This window comes from Oryx dammah, unplaced genomic scaffold, assembly GCF_014754425.2.
Source record: "Oryx dammah isolate SB20612 unplaced genomic scaffold, SCBI_Odam_1.1 HiC_scaffold_16, whole genome shotgun sequence".
Classification (NCBI taxonomy): Eukaryota; Metazoa; Chordata; class Mammalia; order Artiodactyla; family Bovidae; genus Oryx; species Oryx dammah.
Genome location: NW_024070200.1, coordinates 55,777,578 through 55,794,175, shown reverse-complemented (window position 1 = coordinate 55,794,175; position 16,598 = coordinate 55,777,578).

The window sequence follows — 16,598 nt, the reverse complement described above, 5'->3', positions numbered from 1 at the left end:
TCAACTGAGCATATGGGAGACAAACAGAAGATGTCCTAATAGCCTGTCATTAAAATCTCTGTCTGTGTGAGCTCACAAAGCCCCTTGTCTCTATTTCAGGCTGGGATTCTGTGTTTCAGCTTTGCTGTTGGCAGCGAGACAGAGTTAGGTCCCTGCAGCTGGTCCTCGAATGTGCTGTACTCTTCTCTCTTGGTCGGGGAATTGGACTGGATTGTCATGATAAAGAGCATCTGGTATTTGAACTCCCGCATGGCAATATTATAAAATATCTGTCTGTCAAATTTTATGTAGCTTGATTATATATTTATCCGTTACTCCCCCACTGCCTTCAAGAAAGGGTAAAATAAAATAAAATAAAATAAACCCATTTGATTGAATTTTAAAATAATCAACCATGTGGGTGTCCTTTTTAAATTTATGAGACTAATTTCAAATATTAAATCTTTAGAATAAAGAGAATAAAGACCCTAGTCTGCAGAAAGGAAGAAAAGCATAATGAGAACTGCAGTTTAGAAGAATTTTTAAACTGCTGCTAATGGGAAAAGTGAAATGAGGCAAGTGGGGATAAAAAGCTTGTTTTTGAGACTGATCTTTAAAGAGATTTCTAATGACTATCGAAATGTGTGTTCCAGAGACAAAAGAAGTGGATTTATTAAATGTGTAATAATCTATCCTTTTCTATCAGCATCAAACACTAATGTGATATCTGAGATTCATATTCTATCACACCAGAAATAATTTCATTGTTACTTTTATTTTTTATTGAGTTTCTTCTGAGATTTCTTTGATGTGGGCCATTTAAAAAGTCTTCCTTGAATTTATTACAGTATTGCTTCTGTTTTATGTTTTGGTTTTTTGGCCACAGGCATGTGGGGTCTTCGTTCCCTGACCAGGCGTTGAACCCACATTCCCTGCTTTAGAAGATGAAGTCTTAACCACTGGACCACCAGGGAAGTGCCTGTATGTGGCTTTTAGATGCAACAAGGTGTTACACTGTAGAGAAGGAAGTTCACTAGGGGTCTGTTGATGGTTCTCAGTCAAGATGCAACATGGACCAGAGCAAAGAGCCCTGAATTTTTTTTTAAATGACATTTAAAAACTAGACACTGTTTACCAAGTACTTTGCATGCATTCTCAAAATCTTATATATGATCGTTTTTACATGGAAAAGACTACTAAGGACCAGTCACTAGTAGGAGTCAGGTTTCAGTAGCTCATGAGAGTGGGTTTTTAATCTTCAGGGATTTTGCAAGTCAATTGTTAAATATAGCCAATATTATTATTTTTAATAAGTTTACTTTTAAAGAAATCATAGTGAATAAGTCAATACTCAAGACTCATTAATTCTTATCTTACTACATTTTACTAATATTTAAAGAAATATATAACTATTGTAATTTCATGATGCAAAGATTATAGATTTCTGTGACAATGTGAATCTTCCACATTTGGTGAGGTCATCTTGTTGCTTGAAATAGACCACAATGGGAATATTACACCACAAAAGTCAGCAAATACTATAAACTATAAACAATAGCTTATACTAGATACTATAAACTATACTGGGCTTCCTTGGTGACTCAGTGATAAAGACTCTGCCTGCAATGCAGGAGACCCAGGTTGAAACCTTGGATGGCAACCCACTCTGGTACTCTTGCCTAGAGAATCCCATGGACAGATGAGCCTGGAGGGCTATAGTCATAGGGTTGCAAAGAGTCAGATATGACTGAAGCCACTAAGCAGCAGCATCATAAACAATATAAACAATAACATAACTTACACTATTTTGTTGCTAGTCTAGACTGAAGAAATGTACAGGTATAATATCAATGATTCAGATTAAATTTTTTTAAAAAGTGGTGTTCACAGCCATCAGATTGTGACTAGCACATAAACTGATAGACTATCCTTTTCAGCCCTCAAAAACTATCATCATCTGATTCTGCAACAAGGTCACTTGGGTTGCTGATGAACAAATGAAATTTCCCACCTACGTTTATTGTTTAATTTTCATGTTGCAAATGTAAAGTTGACGTCAACCAATGTTCATTTCAGAACTATATCCATTAGTCAAGTAATGCTTGCAACAAAGTGGTTGCAAGTATAAGAGTTTGGTGGGACTTCTCCAGTGGTCCAGTGGTTAAGACTGTGCTCCCAATGCAGGGGGCCAAGATTTGATTCCTGGTCAGAGAACTAGGTCCCGCATGCCGCAGCTAAAGAACCCACTTTCCTCAATGAAGATCCCATATGTGGCAACTAAGACCTGGTGCAATGAAATAAATTTTTTAAAAAAGAGAGAATTTGGCAAAAATCAATGAAAGCATTCAATAATAAGCAACTGGCTCTAGGGAATCTCTAATGAAGAGTGTGATATGTTTATTACTATTTAGGAAATACAAGCTATACATATTTTGTGTTAGTAAAATTTATATTAAGCATAAGTATGTATATACACGACTGTTTTTTTGAAGCATTACCAATGCACAACTGAACAAGGCTTAGAGAGATTATATTGTCTAAGAGTACGCAGTGAGCAAGTGCTGTGGGCCCAAGATGGGGAGGAGAAGCAAGCACATGTCAGAGGAAGTGAGATTTTTTTTTCTCTCTGGGTCTCATTCTCACTGGCTAATGCCTTTCTTTGAGACCCCCACCTCTATTTTCTATGCAATATCTTGCTTTTGTTTTCCTGATCCTTACTGAAAAGGATTGGTCTCATAAAATCACATCCCTGCCTCAATACTGACCCTCCTTCTTTTTAGATTCTACAATTAAATATGTATCAATTCAGTTCAGTCGCTCAGTCGTGTCTGACTCTTTGCGACCCCATGAATCGCAGCATGCCAGGCCTCCCTGTCCATCACCAACTCCCAGAGTTCACTCAGACTCACGTCCATCGAGTCCGTGATACCATCCAGCCATCTCATCCTCTGTCGTCCCTTTCTCCTCCTGCCCGCAATCCCTCCCAGCATCAGGGTCTTTTCCAATGAGTCAACCCTTTGCATGAGGTGGCCAAAGTACTGGAGTTTCAGCTTTAGCATCATTCCTTCCAAAGAAATCCCAGGGTTGATCTCCTTCAGAATGGACTGGTTGGACCTCCTTGCAGTCTAAGGGACTCTGAAGAGTGTTCTCCAACACCACAGTTCAAAAGCATCAATTCTTCGGCGCTCAGCCTTCTTCACAGTCCAACTCTCACATCCATACATGACCACAGGAAAAACCATAGCCTTGACTAGACAGACCTTAGTCGGCAAAGTAATGTCTCTGCTTTTGAATATGCTATCTAGGTGGGTCATAACTTTTCTTCCAAGGAGTAAGCATCTTTTAATTTCATGGCTGCAGTCACCATCTGCAGTGATTTTGGCGCCCAGAAAAATAAAGTCTGACACTGTTTCCACTGTTTCCCCATCTATTTCCCATGAAGTGATGGGACCAAATGCCGTGATCTTTGTTAAATGTGTATAAGCCTAACCAAATCAGGCGTATGTGAGTCTTTCCTCATTTATTTCCCAAAGATCTGTCATGGTCAACCCTCTGCTTCTTTCTCTTTCTAATAAAGTTTAACAAAGCAGACATAGATTTTTAAATAAGCCATTCCTTTGCTCTTTTTAAAGGAATGTCATTTCCAGACTAAACATGCCCTTTCAGTAATTCCCTACCATAGGAGCTAGCATTTAGAACAGGTGGGTGATCATTTTAACCTATGGCTTCTCCCTTATCATGTAACAGCAATAAAATAATGAAAAGAGCTTTTATTTTTACTGAACTTTGAGTTTTATAATGTGCACTGCCACTGCTGTATCTTTTGGTCCTCATAATAGTGGTGAGATATGTAGGACAGATTTCGTTTAACCTAAGAGGAAATTGAAGCTTGGGATGATTAAAGGATGTCTCAACAGTTATGGCCCTATGGCATTATAACTCAGTCTTAACTTTCTGTCATCACAGCAACATACACACTGTAGTAGAGATGTGAACAAAATCCCTCAGGTTTATTGAGCAAGACAAGGTGATAAAGAAGGATTGTGGAGTTCGAATAAATTGAGCAGCAAAAAGCTCATCAGTTCCTGACTACAGAAATAAGAGCAATTGGAAAGGAGAGAAAAGACATTGGAAGTAAAAGTTTGTTGCTTCCAAGTGATTTTTCTCGCAGAAATAAAATTTTCAGCTAAGTGTGGAAAATCCCATTAATTCTTGATTTAAATTCACATCACACATGAGTTGATTCTTTTATGATAGAAACAGTAGAGTGGAAAGTCATTGAGAAGGTAACAGGTATTAAGTCACGTCTATGAGCTGCTACCATGTCCCAGATATTCCATTAGTGTTTTAAGGCCATCACACATTAACTCTTCAGAATATTCCCATGAGGAATATTCCTATTCTCTATGACCATTCCAGTTTGTAGGTGAGGAAACCAAGGCTTAAAGAGATTAAATATTTTGCCTATTATCAGTAGGATAGCAAGTCTCAAACCCTAGGTTTGAACCCAAGTTTGCCTAACTCCAGAACTTGTACTTAAAATTCCTATGCTAATCTAGAAAGAAAGTGAATTGCTTGTTGCTTCTTCTGACTGGACAGTTGATAGGTAACTCCAGGGGCAGTGTGAGCTCAGGTGTGGGCCATGAGACATCTGTGTGGAGCTGTGTGTTGGGACCAGTTAAGTCTACAAGAGGAACACAAGATTTACGTAGGTTGGCTTTGTTTTCTTAGGCAAATGGCATCATCTTTGAGTCCCAGTTTCCTCATTATGGTATATGCACTTTGGAGATGAATCACTGAGGTAAGCTGTTGTTAGACGGCTTAGTACTGGGATACTTGAGGTGCTTGAGAAAGGCTACTATATCCTTGCCCGTTTTGGTCTTACATCGTAGGAATGTTCACACCACAAATGTTCAGGTGACATACCCTACATGCAGAGTTGGACCTGGAGCTCAATTTACCTCTGACAGTTGGTGGAGAGCTGCTCACATGCGTGGAAATGGCATTGCATGGTGTGTACGTGGGATCATTCAGAAATAAAATTATGCATTTTTCTTCACTTCCTCCTCTAAGACCTCTGTGATTTCATTCTCCATGAAAACTTTCATGGTCTGAATGCTATTGAAACTCAATATTTTTCACAATTATTTCTCCTTTCCCAAGGAATTTCCTTCTACTCATCACTCAAACAGTAAAGAATCTGCCTGCGATGCAGGAGACCCAAGTTTGATCCCTGGTTTGGGAAGACATCCTGGAGAAAGGAATGGCTACCCATTCCAGTATTTTTGCCTAGAGAATCCCATGGACAGAGGAGCCTGGTGAGCTACAGCCCAGGGGGTTGCAAAGAATAGAACACAATTGAGCAACTAACACTTTTACTTTCATTGCCTCAAAATTGAAATTAAATCATCCTAGTGTGAAGGAGAAATGAGTATGAGTTTCAATTAACAAGCTGAGATTCAGGTCACCTGGATCATTGCTTCATTTTCTTACTTGATCTTTTGACCTTCAGCACCCCCCCAACATTCAGTTTCATTGTCCACGGAAATCTTTCTAAAACTCAAATATCACTTTGCTGATATTGCTTCAAGGTAAAGTCCAAACCACACCATCTTTAGAGCTTCAGTATCTTATCAAATCTCCAGTCTGGCTTCCTGACACTTTAATCACATCTATGATTCTCTTTACTTGCACTGAATTATTTGCAGTTTTTCTAATTCAGGTCTTTGCACATGTTATTTTCACCATTTTATTCTTCATACAAGAAGAGTATCACTGTATCCTGGATAAACCCAATCACAGGCCAATCAGTCTGTTGAGTTGCTTCATGACTTCTAACAGGTAAGTCTGGAGATAGAAATATCAGGACCATCATGGTGAGCCCACTTCAAATCAGTCACATATTACTCATCTTTGTTTAGAAACAGAGAAATACTCACGTTTTCTTTGTACAGAAGAGACAAGCTGAGTAACTGTATGATTATTACAGATAAGCTACATTCCCAACTGCTACCACCCAACAAAAAGAGAAAGGTAAAGGAAAAAAAAGAGTAGTGAACCAAAATTTGTCTTCAGAATCCAGCACTTTTCCTTTTTTTAAAAAAGATTATTTTTTTATGGTGGGCAGGCAGGATTGTTCTGGACTTGTCTAGGCATATCCTACAAAATTATGTGCTGAAGTAGGTACCACACATGTCTCCCTAATTTTTGGTCTATTTCTGGGTCTATTTCTTCCCATTCCTATAAAAGTAGTTTTCTGGGAATTGCTGATTTACTGAGAATGTTAAAGAGGACAGGACCTATGCCAATGACTGTCATTTTTTTTCAGATATAGTCGAGATTGGGCTAGAGAAGGTCTTTGATTAAATCCCATTACATACAACCTTCTGCTCTCTACAGACTATTTGTTGAAGGAGGCAGACCGCTCCAGGGGAGGCAGTCCTTGTGGGAGGATTGGGAACCCCATCAGAAAAACTACTTCACCTCATTTCTGACTGGGATACTTCCTGCCCAGCCTGGAATCAGATATTGCCAAGACAGCTGCGGAAAAGAAAAAAAAAGAAGAAGAAAAATCCAACTTTTCAAAAGTAAACTACTACTATTTAAATGAGTTTGATCAAGTAGTTGAATTTGGACAGAGATTGAGTTTCCTGTGTAGAAAAAGCAACATGATTGCACAATACAATGAGCAAGTCAGTTCCCAATGCCAAAGCACCTAGTGACTAAATTTACTAGCTCTGACCGGGTGGATCTGGGATATGGGCTGGGCATTAGTTACACCCAGACGCTGCAAATTCTTTTAGGAGTTCACGTGGATGACAATACCACAGTAGTCAGGTTGGGGCAGAGTGAAATCTAAAGTGCATTTAATTTCCTTTCGTGTTTTTTAAACTAATAAATAGCCAATTTTTACAGCACCTGTATTTGCACTGATTATAGAAGCTAGGCCTGATTTAACAGAAAAGTGGAAAACTCAAGAAAGCATTTATGGAAAAAGCCATCCAGAGACTTACCATTCAAAAATAATGAATTTAATAGTGACTAGAAAAAATAATGTACTTTAATCCAGATCAGGAAGCATTCTTTTGGTACATATGAGATATATATATATATATATATATATATATATATATATAATATCTATCATACATATATGATATATATCATACATATATGATATATATTATATCTATGATACATATATGATATACATATTGACATATATACCTCTGGCATGTGGGCTCTTAGTTCTCCGACTAGGGATCTAACCTGTGCCCCCTGCTCTGGAAGCATGGAGTCTTAACCACTGACCCACCAGGGAAGTCTCAAAGAAAGATACATCTTACCACGCAATAATTGCCCTCCTATTCTAATATTTTGGGAGGCTAGCATTCATTCAATAAATAATCTTTAAGTTTCTACTATGCTAGATCTTATACTAGCTATTGGGAAAATATAAAAGTTAAAGAAGACTTCAGCTTAAACTGCCTCATTTCTTTGTGAGTGAGTTCCAAAATACTCCTTACTGAAGAGCAAATTGTTCCAGATGCTAGTGATATAACAAGGAAAAAAAGGGAGACATCCCAGTTATGCGGAGTTAACATGCTGATTGGGCAGACAGAAAATAAACGCTAAACAAAGATACACTGTAATGTCAGGTTGTGACTGGCTCTGCAGAGAAATACCGGGGAGAACGGAAAACGTGGAGGGTAAGTGGCATTTGAACTGAAACAGGGAAGACGTGAGGGAGCAAAGCATGCAGGCGTTTGGGGAAAGGCATACGTAGCATGTTACAATCTGAAGAGAGATATAGACAGAGGCACAAGCAATCCCTATTGAAGAAAAGAGGAAGGCAAGGCGGTGGAAGCAAGAACATACTCACGACAGAGCCCTGGAAGAGCAGCCCTTACCTGGTGCAGGAGGAAGACCTAGGGGGCAAGTGTCACGGCTGGAAAGTCAGTGTAAATCACATTATTGTGAACTTGAATGTCAGAGATGAACTTACTGCAGTAAAAAGTTGGTTCTCCATTTCTTCCATCTCCAGAATTCTGTGATCAAATTGTTCTCTGTTTTGATTAAATCTAATTAGAAACAGCATAAATCAGAAGTCTTCATTGTCAAGAACACATTGCAAAGAAGTTTTGAAGATCAGCATCCTAAAGAAACAGTAAAGTAATATTAGTCTTTTCCTGGATTCTTAAAAAAGCAATGAAAGAGAGCGCATCACATATAGGACACCACAAAACTGTTTGTGTTTACAGAAATGTTTCTTTCTTCAGATGTCTCCTTCCCCACAGCCTCACACCACACAGCAGTGGCTCTGTTCTGCCTCTCCATGCTTCGTGGAGGCCCCAGAGGACACAGAGATTTCATTCGCATCTGCCGCTTGCCTGCACCTCTTCACGGATGGTATCATTTTAAGTGACTGCACTTTCAACCTGGCCATTTCCCACATTGTGAAGTATAATCCTATTTCACCATATTTTTTCCAAGAGAAGATTTTCTTCTTTTTATTGTTTATTGGTTGGAGGTGGCTCAGACGGTAAAGAATCTGCCTGCAATACGGGAAACCTGGGTTCGATCCCTGATTTGGGAAGATCTCCTGGAGAAGGGAAAGGCCACCCACTCTAGTATTCTGGCCTGGAGAACTCCGTGGACTGTATAGTCCATGGGGTCGCAAAGAATTGGACACAACTGAGTGACTTGCACTAACATAGTTGATTTACAAGGCTGCGTTAGTTTCAAGTGTACAACAAAGTGATTCAAATATATATATATATATTCTTTTTCAGATTATTTTCTCTTGTAAGTTATTACAAACTATTGAGTATAGTTCCTGAGAAGATAAGTCTAGTCAAAATGTTTTCTACTCCACTGAAGAAAAAATTTATCTTTACCAATTTTACACGTTGATAGAAATTTTTCCTCATAGATTTGTCCAAAATATATAACCAGTAAGATGTCTTGTCCCTAGGATTGCAATTCAATTTCTCAGTAGCCATTATGATTTCTCTCCAACTTTGACTTGAAATGGAAAGGACCAGATATCTCTGTTTTTACTGTGCTTTGCTCTAGGAGGCAGGGCATCAGGTGAATTTACACTCTTTGTTTCATTCTCGAAGAGTGGTGACGGCTGGACCTTGGGTCCCCAGTTCCTAATGGAAGGCTCTGAAATATGATTCCCAGTTTACAATTGCCAGGACACGGAAGCAACGAAAATGTCCATTGATGGGGAAATGGATACTGAAGATGCAGTACATATATGCAATGGAATATTACTCAGCCTAAACAAGAATGGCATAATGCCGTTTGCAGGGACATGGATGGACCCAGAGACTTTCATAATGAGCGAAGCAAGCCTGACAAAAACAAATATGATATTGCTTACATGTGGGCAATGTTGTAAGAAAATGCAGAAGCTATTTACAAAATAGAGTCACAGATGTAGGAAACAAACTTAACGATTACCAAGGTATAAGGGGCTGAGGGATAAATTGGGAGACTGGGATTGACATATGTACAGTACCAGCCTTGTGTTAGTATACATTTATATATAGTATATTAATAGATAACTATTTATATACAGTTATATTAATAGATAACTATTAATAAGAACCTGCTGTATAATGTAGGAAACTCTACTCAACACTCTGCAAATGACCTGTATGGGAATAGAATCTGAAAAAGAGTGGAGACATGGATATGGATAATTGATTCGCTTTGATACACAGCAGAAACTAACACAGCGTTGTAAATCAACAATACTCCAAAATAACCTTTTTTAATTGCCAAATTCACTACACTATTGCATTCAGAGCAAATGAAGTAAATTAATAACTTTTAATGGAAAATGTAATATAGGTCTTTACTGAAGTTACAAGCAAAGATGGGAAATTACATCACACAACACACAGCACAATTTCTTGTTAAATCTCTCCCACTCACACACACACACACATACACACACACACACACACACAGAGCTTTTCCAGTCTTTTCCTCTTTCCCTATCCATCGCCACCTTGCTCCTTCTTTTCCTCCTGCTAAGCAGAACTCTGATTTTGTTCCACCTTTTTGAAAACCCCATTTCCTTGACAGCCCTCTTTGAGGCTGGAAGGACCCTGGAAAGTGGCTTTGAGGGACTGCTCTGGTGGTGACTTGCAGGAGGCAATGTCCCATTGAAATGTCTTCTGCATAACTGTCAGCATAGCATTAGTGCCATCATTTTGAAAAAAGTCAGCAACAGAAAGTAACATTGTGTTTATCTTTAATAATGTTAACTAAAGCAAATGAATTAGACATCTTAACCACAATATTTTTAAGGCAAAGAACAACAAATAGGATCCTGCAGCATCGGTGAAATGGCAAGGACTTCTAAGACCATCCTCTTGACCTGGATAGAGTCTCTTTTGGGTGTCTGAGGTTTGACTTTCATTCCCAGTCTCTTAAATTGCCTTGAGATCCGGTCAAAACTCCTGAGTCTTCTGCCTCATTATTCTTCTGCCTCCACAAGGAAACTTTTTTGTTTCTAAACCTTAAATAGCTTCATTGACTTTCTCATGATTATAAAAAAATAAAGACTCATTATGGAAATTTGAAAACATATAAAACTCTAAAGAAATAATAAAAAATACTATTGCCAGCATAGACGACAATTGTTAACAATTTGGTATGCTGGTGAGGTGATGGAATTCCCACTGAGCTATCTCAAATGCTAAAAGATAATGCTGTGAAAGTGCTGCACTCAATATGCCAACAAATTTGGAAAACTCAGCAGTGGCCACAGGACTGAAAAAGGTCAGTTTTCACTCCAATCTCAAAGAAATGCAGTGCCAAAGAATGTTCAAACTACTACACAATTGCACTCATCTCACACATTAGCAAAGTAATGCTCAAAATTCTCCAAGACTTCAACAGTACATGAACCAAGAACTTCCAGATGTTCAAGCTGGATTTAGGAAAGGCAGAGGAACCAGAGATCAAATTGCCAACATCCACTGGATCATAGAAAAAGCAAGAGGGTTCCAGAAAAAACATCTACTTCTGCCTCATTGACTATGCCAAAGGCTTTGACTGTGTGGATCACAACAAACTGTGGGCAATTCTTAAAGAGATGAGAATACCAGACCACCACACCTGCCTCCAGAAAAGTCTGTATGCAGGTCAAGAGGCAACAGTTAAAACTGGGCATGAAACAACAGACTGGTTCCAAACTGGGAAAGGAATATGTCAAGGCTATATATTGTCACCCTGCTTATTTAACTCTATGCAGAGTACATCATTCTGAAGGAGATCAACCCTGGGATTTCTTTGGAAGGAATGATGCTAAAGCTGAAGCTCCAGTACTTTGGCCACCTCATGTGAAGAGTTGACTTATTGGAAAAGACTCTGATGCTGGGAGGGATTGGGGGCAGGAGGAGAAGAGGACAACAGAGGATGAGATGGCTGGATGGCATCACGGACTCGATGATCGTGAGTCTGAGTGAACTCCGGGAGATGGTGATGGACAGGGAGGCCTGGTGTGCTGCAATTCATGGGGTCGCAAAGAGTCGGACACGACTGAGCGACTGAACTGAACTGAACTGAGTACATCATGTGAAACGCCAGGCTGGATGAAGCATAAGCTGGAATCAAGATTGCTGGGAGAAATATCAATAACCTCAGATATGCAGATGACACCACCCTTATGTCAGAAAGTGAAGAGGAACTAAAGAGTCTCTTGCTGATGGTCAAAGAGGAAAGTGAAAAACTGTCTTAAAACTCAGCATTCAAAAAACGAAGATCATGGCATCTGGTCCCATCACTTCACGGCAAATAGATGGGGAAACAATGGAAACAGTGTCAGATTTTATGTTTTTTGGCTCCAAAACCACTGCAGTTGGTGACTGCAGCCATGAAATTAAAAGATGCTCACTCCTTGGAAGGAAAGCTATGAGCAACCTAGACAGCATTTTCAAAAGCAGAGACATTACTTTACCGACAAAGGTCCATCTAGTCAAGGCTATGGTTTCTCCATGGCTGTGAGAGTTGGACCATAAAGAAAGCTGAGCACTGAAGAATTGATGCTTTTGAACTGTGGTGTTGGAGAAGACTCTTGAGAGGCCCTTGAGCTGCAAGGAGATCCAACCAGTCTGTCCTAAAGGAAACCAGTCCTGAATATTCATTGAAAGGACTAATGCTGAAGCTGAAGCTCCAATACTTTGGCCACCTGATGTGAAGAACTGACTCATTTGAAAAGACCCTGATACTGGGAAAGATTGAAGGCGGGAGAAGAAGGGGACGACAGAGGATGAGATAGTTGGATGGCATCACTGACTCAATGGACATGCATTTCAGCATGCTCCAGGAGTTGGTGGTGGACAGGGAGGCCTGGCATGCTGAGTGACTGAGCTGAACTTATGCCCTATTTAAGAAAATACATGTGTGTGTGTGCGGGTGGGTAAATATAGATATACTTTTTTGTAATTGCTAATATTTTTCCATGTCAATAAAAATATCTACATGATGTTTATCTTTCTCTTTAAAATATTTTATGATAAAATACCTTCGAAATTAAAAATTAGTGTGTGTTCATTGTAATGAGTGAGACAATCCAAAGAGATGAAAATAAATAATCTCCTTTAGTTTCTTTATTCCTTGTCTTCTGAATCACACCAATTAAAAATAAATCCTTGACTTCCAGTTCTGTAGAAACTGGAAGAAATAGAAAATTGCTATAGAAACTTTCCATCCTTTCCAAAATAAAGTAAGAATCTCAGCCTCTGAAAGATAGGAAGTCCATATATATATATATATATATATATATATATATATATATATTAATAGCTGTTGAGCTGTCAATAACTGATATACTGCAGCTGATATACATACACACACACACATATATGTATATGGGGATTCCCTGGTGGCTCAGGGGTAAAGAATCTGCCTGCAATACAAGAGGTGCAGGAGACGTGGGTTCAGTTTGATCCCATGGTGGAGGAAATGTCAACCCACTCCAGTACTCTTGCCTGGAAAATTCCATAGACAGAGGAGACTGGCCGGTATAGTCCATGGGGTCACAAAGAGCCAGACAATTGTAGTGACTAAGCACACATATATATACTTACATATATATATACATATTCTGTTACATATATATACATATATATACATATTATATATACACATATATATACATATTCTTACATATATATATATATACATATATATATATTCTGTTCACTTCAGTCGCTCAGTCGTGTCCAACTCTTTGCGACCCCACGAGTTGCAGCACGCCAGGCCTCCCTGTCCATCACCAACTCCCGGAGTTCACTCAGACTCACATCCATCGAGTCCGTGATGCCATCCAGCCATCTCATCCTCTGTTGTCCCCTTCTCCTCCTGCCCCCAATCCCTCCCAGCATCAGAGTCTTTTCCAGTGAGTCAGCTCTTCGCATGAGGTGGCCAAAGTACTGGAGTTTCAGCTTTAGCATCATTCCTTCCAAAGAACACCCAGGACTGATCTCCTTCAGAATGGACTGGTTGGATCTCCTTGCAGTCCAAAGGACTGAAGAGTCTTCTCCAACACCACAGTTCAAAAGCATCAATTCTTCAGCGCTCAGCCTTCTTCACAGTCCAACTCTCACATCCATACATGACCACAGGAAAAACCATAGCCTTGACTAGACGGATCTTAGTCGGCAAAGTAATGTCTCTGCTTTTGAATATGCTATCTAGGTTGGTCATAACTTTTCTTCCAAGTATATATTACTTACATATATACATAAGTATACATAAATGCATATATATATACTTACATATATACATATATATACATATGTAACTGTCAATAATTGTTGAGCTATCAATAACCTTACAGCTGATACCAAAAAAATTGGCTGCTTCAGGTCAAACGATGAAGGTTTGCTAAGGCCTACAAGTTGATACATGTAGTATCACTTAAGTAATTGTTGCCCTCAAGTTAAGAATGATAAACGTCCTTTAATTTAAATAACAGATAATTGGATATGTTACATCCTTCATTTTATCTTTTTAAAGAAATTTTCATGTGGGCCATTTCTAAATTCTCTGTTGACTTTGTTGCAATGGAGCTTCTGTTTCATGTTTTGGTTGTTTGCCCACTAAGCATGTGGAATCTCAGCTCCTCTCCCCAGGATGCAACCTGCACCCCCTGCATAGGAAGGTGAAGGCTCCATCACTGAACAGCCAGGGAAGTCCCCTTCATTTTATATATAGACATTTATGTGTGTATGTACATATATATAGTATGTATGCCTTTAGAAATACACAGCTTTGAATGCTATGTTTTTCTCCAGCTTTGTGCTTAATCAGGCTTTCCTGGTGGCTCAGACAGTAAAGAACCTGCCCACAGTGCAGAAGAGCCAGGTTTGATCCCTGGGTCAGGAAGATTTTTCTATATTTTTCTCCAGCTTTACTGAAGTACAATTGACAAGTAAAAATGAGCATATTTAGGCTGCAAAAAAGAGAAAAATCCCACAAAAAAATAAATCCTTGAAAATGAAGTTTCTGAAGCAGCTGCCCAAGTAAGTCAAATAGTGATAATCGGTTTTCTCAGTTGGGGTGTCTGGGGCATCCAATCAATTTAGTCACCTTCAGTGGCTTTTAGAATGTTAGTTTTCTAATCTATCCTGAGTATGGGATTAGGTCAAGTTGTAGTACCACACAGCTCATCACTCTTACCAAAATTTAGCCATTATTCTTCAGGTCATAACAAGACTTTCTTTCATTTCCAGAATTCTGAAAAAAGGTGATTTTGACAGTTTGTGACAATATTCTCATAGCTTTTCTGAAGAAATGGATTCTAAAGCTCCTTCCTCCACCAAACCTGTGGTCAGAAGCCTTTAGTAATATTTTAATAAAAATTGTTAAGATTTTTTTTTCAGAATACAGCTATTTGTGTTCCAAAAATTTCAGTATGGGGTGTTTTTCTATTTGTTACTTCAAATGATTTATATTCATTATTGAACCTGGGCTTTTTAGGGGGAAGTGCTTCAGATTCTCCACGTATATACTGTCTGGATATTTTTATCTTAGTTTTATTGTATTAAGGGAAAACTGTGACTTAGTCTTTCCTTTTGTGTGTTTATTGAAAGTTTTCTTTGTGGACACTTCTATGAATAAATAACTTTCTGCACAGGTCTCTGTAAAACAATTGTATATTTTTTGTGTATAAACATGATGACATCGACATTACTAGTCTATGCAATAGATAGTCTTATCAGCCTCATTTTACAAGAGACATTCAGGCACAGATGCAGTGTTGATGTCACTTGCCCAGAGTCATATATTACAGAATAGAGGAGACGGGATTCAAGAAGAGGCATTTCAATTTCTGAGCCACTATTTAATCTGCTACCACATACTCAGGAAATATTTTTGAATGAATGAATGAGTGATGGGACTTGAAATGGCCAAAAACGGTATGAAAAACTGCTTCACTCACATTTGGACAAATGAAGATCAAAACTGGGGTAGATAAGAATTTACATATCAACTTAACCTGATTTTGAAGAAGAGTCTGATATTGGGGGTGTAGGTCCATTCAGGACTCTCATGTTTTACTGATAAGAATATAATTTGTTACTATTTTTTTGGATAAGCAATCCTTGTCAAATTAAAATTTTATATAGGGCAAAAGATACACTGTACAATGTCAAGAATCAAGACTATGGAAAATGTTTGCCACATTGTTATATATCTGAAAGTGAAAGTGTTAGTCCCTCAGTCCTGTCTGACTCTTTATGACCCCATGGACTGTAGCCCTCTAGGCTCCTCTGTCCATGGGATTCTCCAGGCAAGAATACTGCAAGGGGTTGCTATTCCCTGCTCTAGTGAATCTTCCTCACCCAGTGGTTGGACCCAGGTCTCCTGCATTGCAGGTGGATTCTTTACTGTCTGAGCCACCAGAGAAGCCCATTGTATATCCAAACATTACTAACTCGTAACCTTTCAGAAAGTGAAAGTCGCTCAGTCATGTCTGACTCTTTGTGACCCCATGGACGGTAGCCCACCAGGCTCCTCTGTCCATGGGGATTTTCCAGGCAAGAATACTGGAGTGGGGACCTGGTCCTTTCTCCAGAGGATCTTCCCAACAAAGGGATCGAACCCAGGTTGCCCACATTGCAGGCAGATTCTTTACCATCTGAGCCACCAGAGTACCAAAAATAAGAATGCAATATATTTGGGTGCTGTTCTCGCAGGCTGAGAGGGTGCTTGATGGAAGACGGAGGATCCATTTGATTTGCTCATCTATGTTCTGCTAATGTCAGTACATATGCTCTGCTGTTTATGCAATCAAGTATATTTATAGCTTCCTTTGTGAGTCTAGGTTTCCTGTCTTCCTTAAGAAAATCTTTCCCACCTAACATTTACACACATGACTTAAATGTGCCGCTGCTGGAATATTGATCTTCCCTGGGCAACTCTGGCTTCTCAGACCTTCTGACTTGAACTGAAATCTACAATATTTGCACTCTGGGTCTCAGGCTTTCCAACCACACCACCTGCTTTCCTGGGTCTCCAACTTACAGTCAGCAGGTTATGGGACTTCTAAGCCCCCATCATCCCCTGAGCCAATGCTTTACAATAAATCTGTC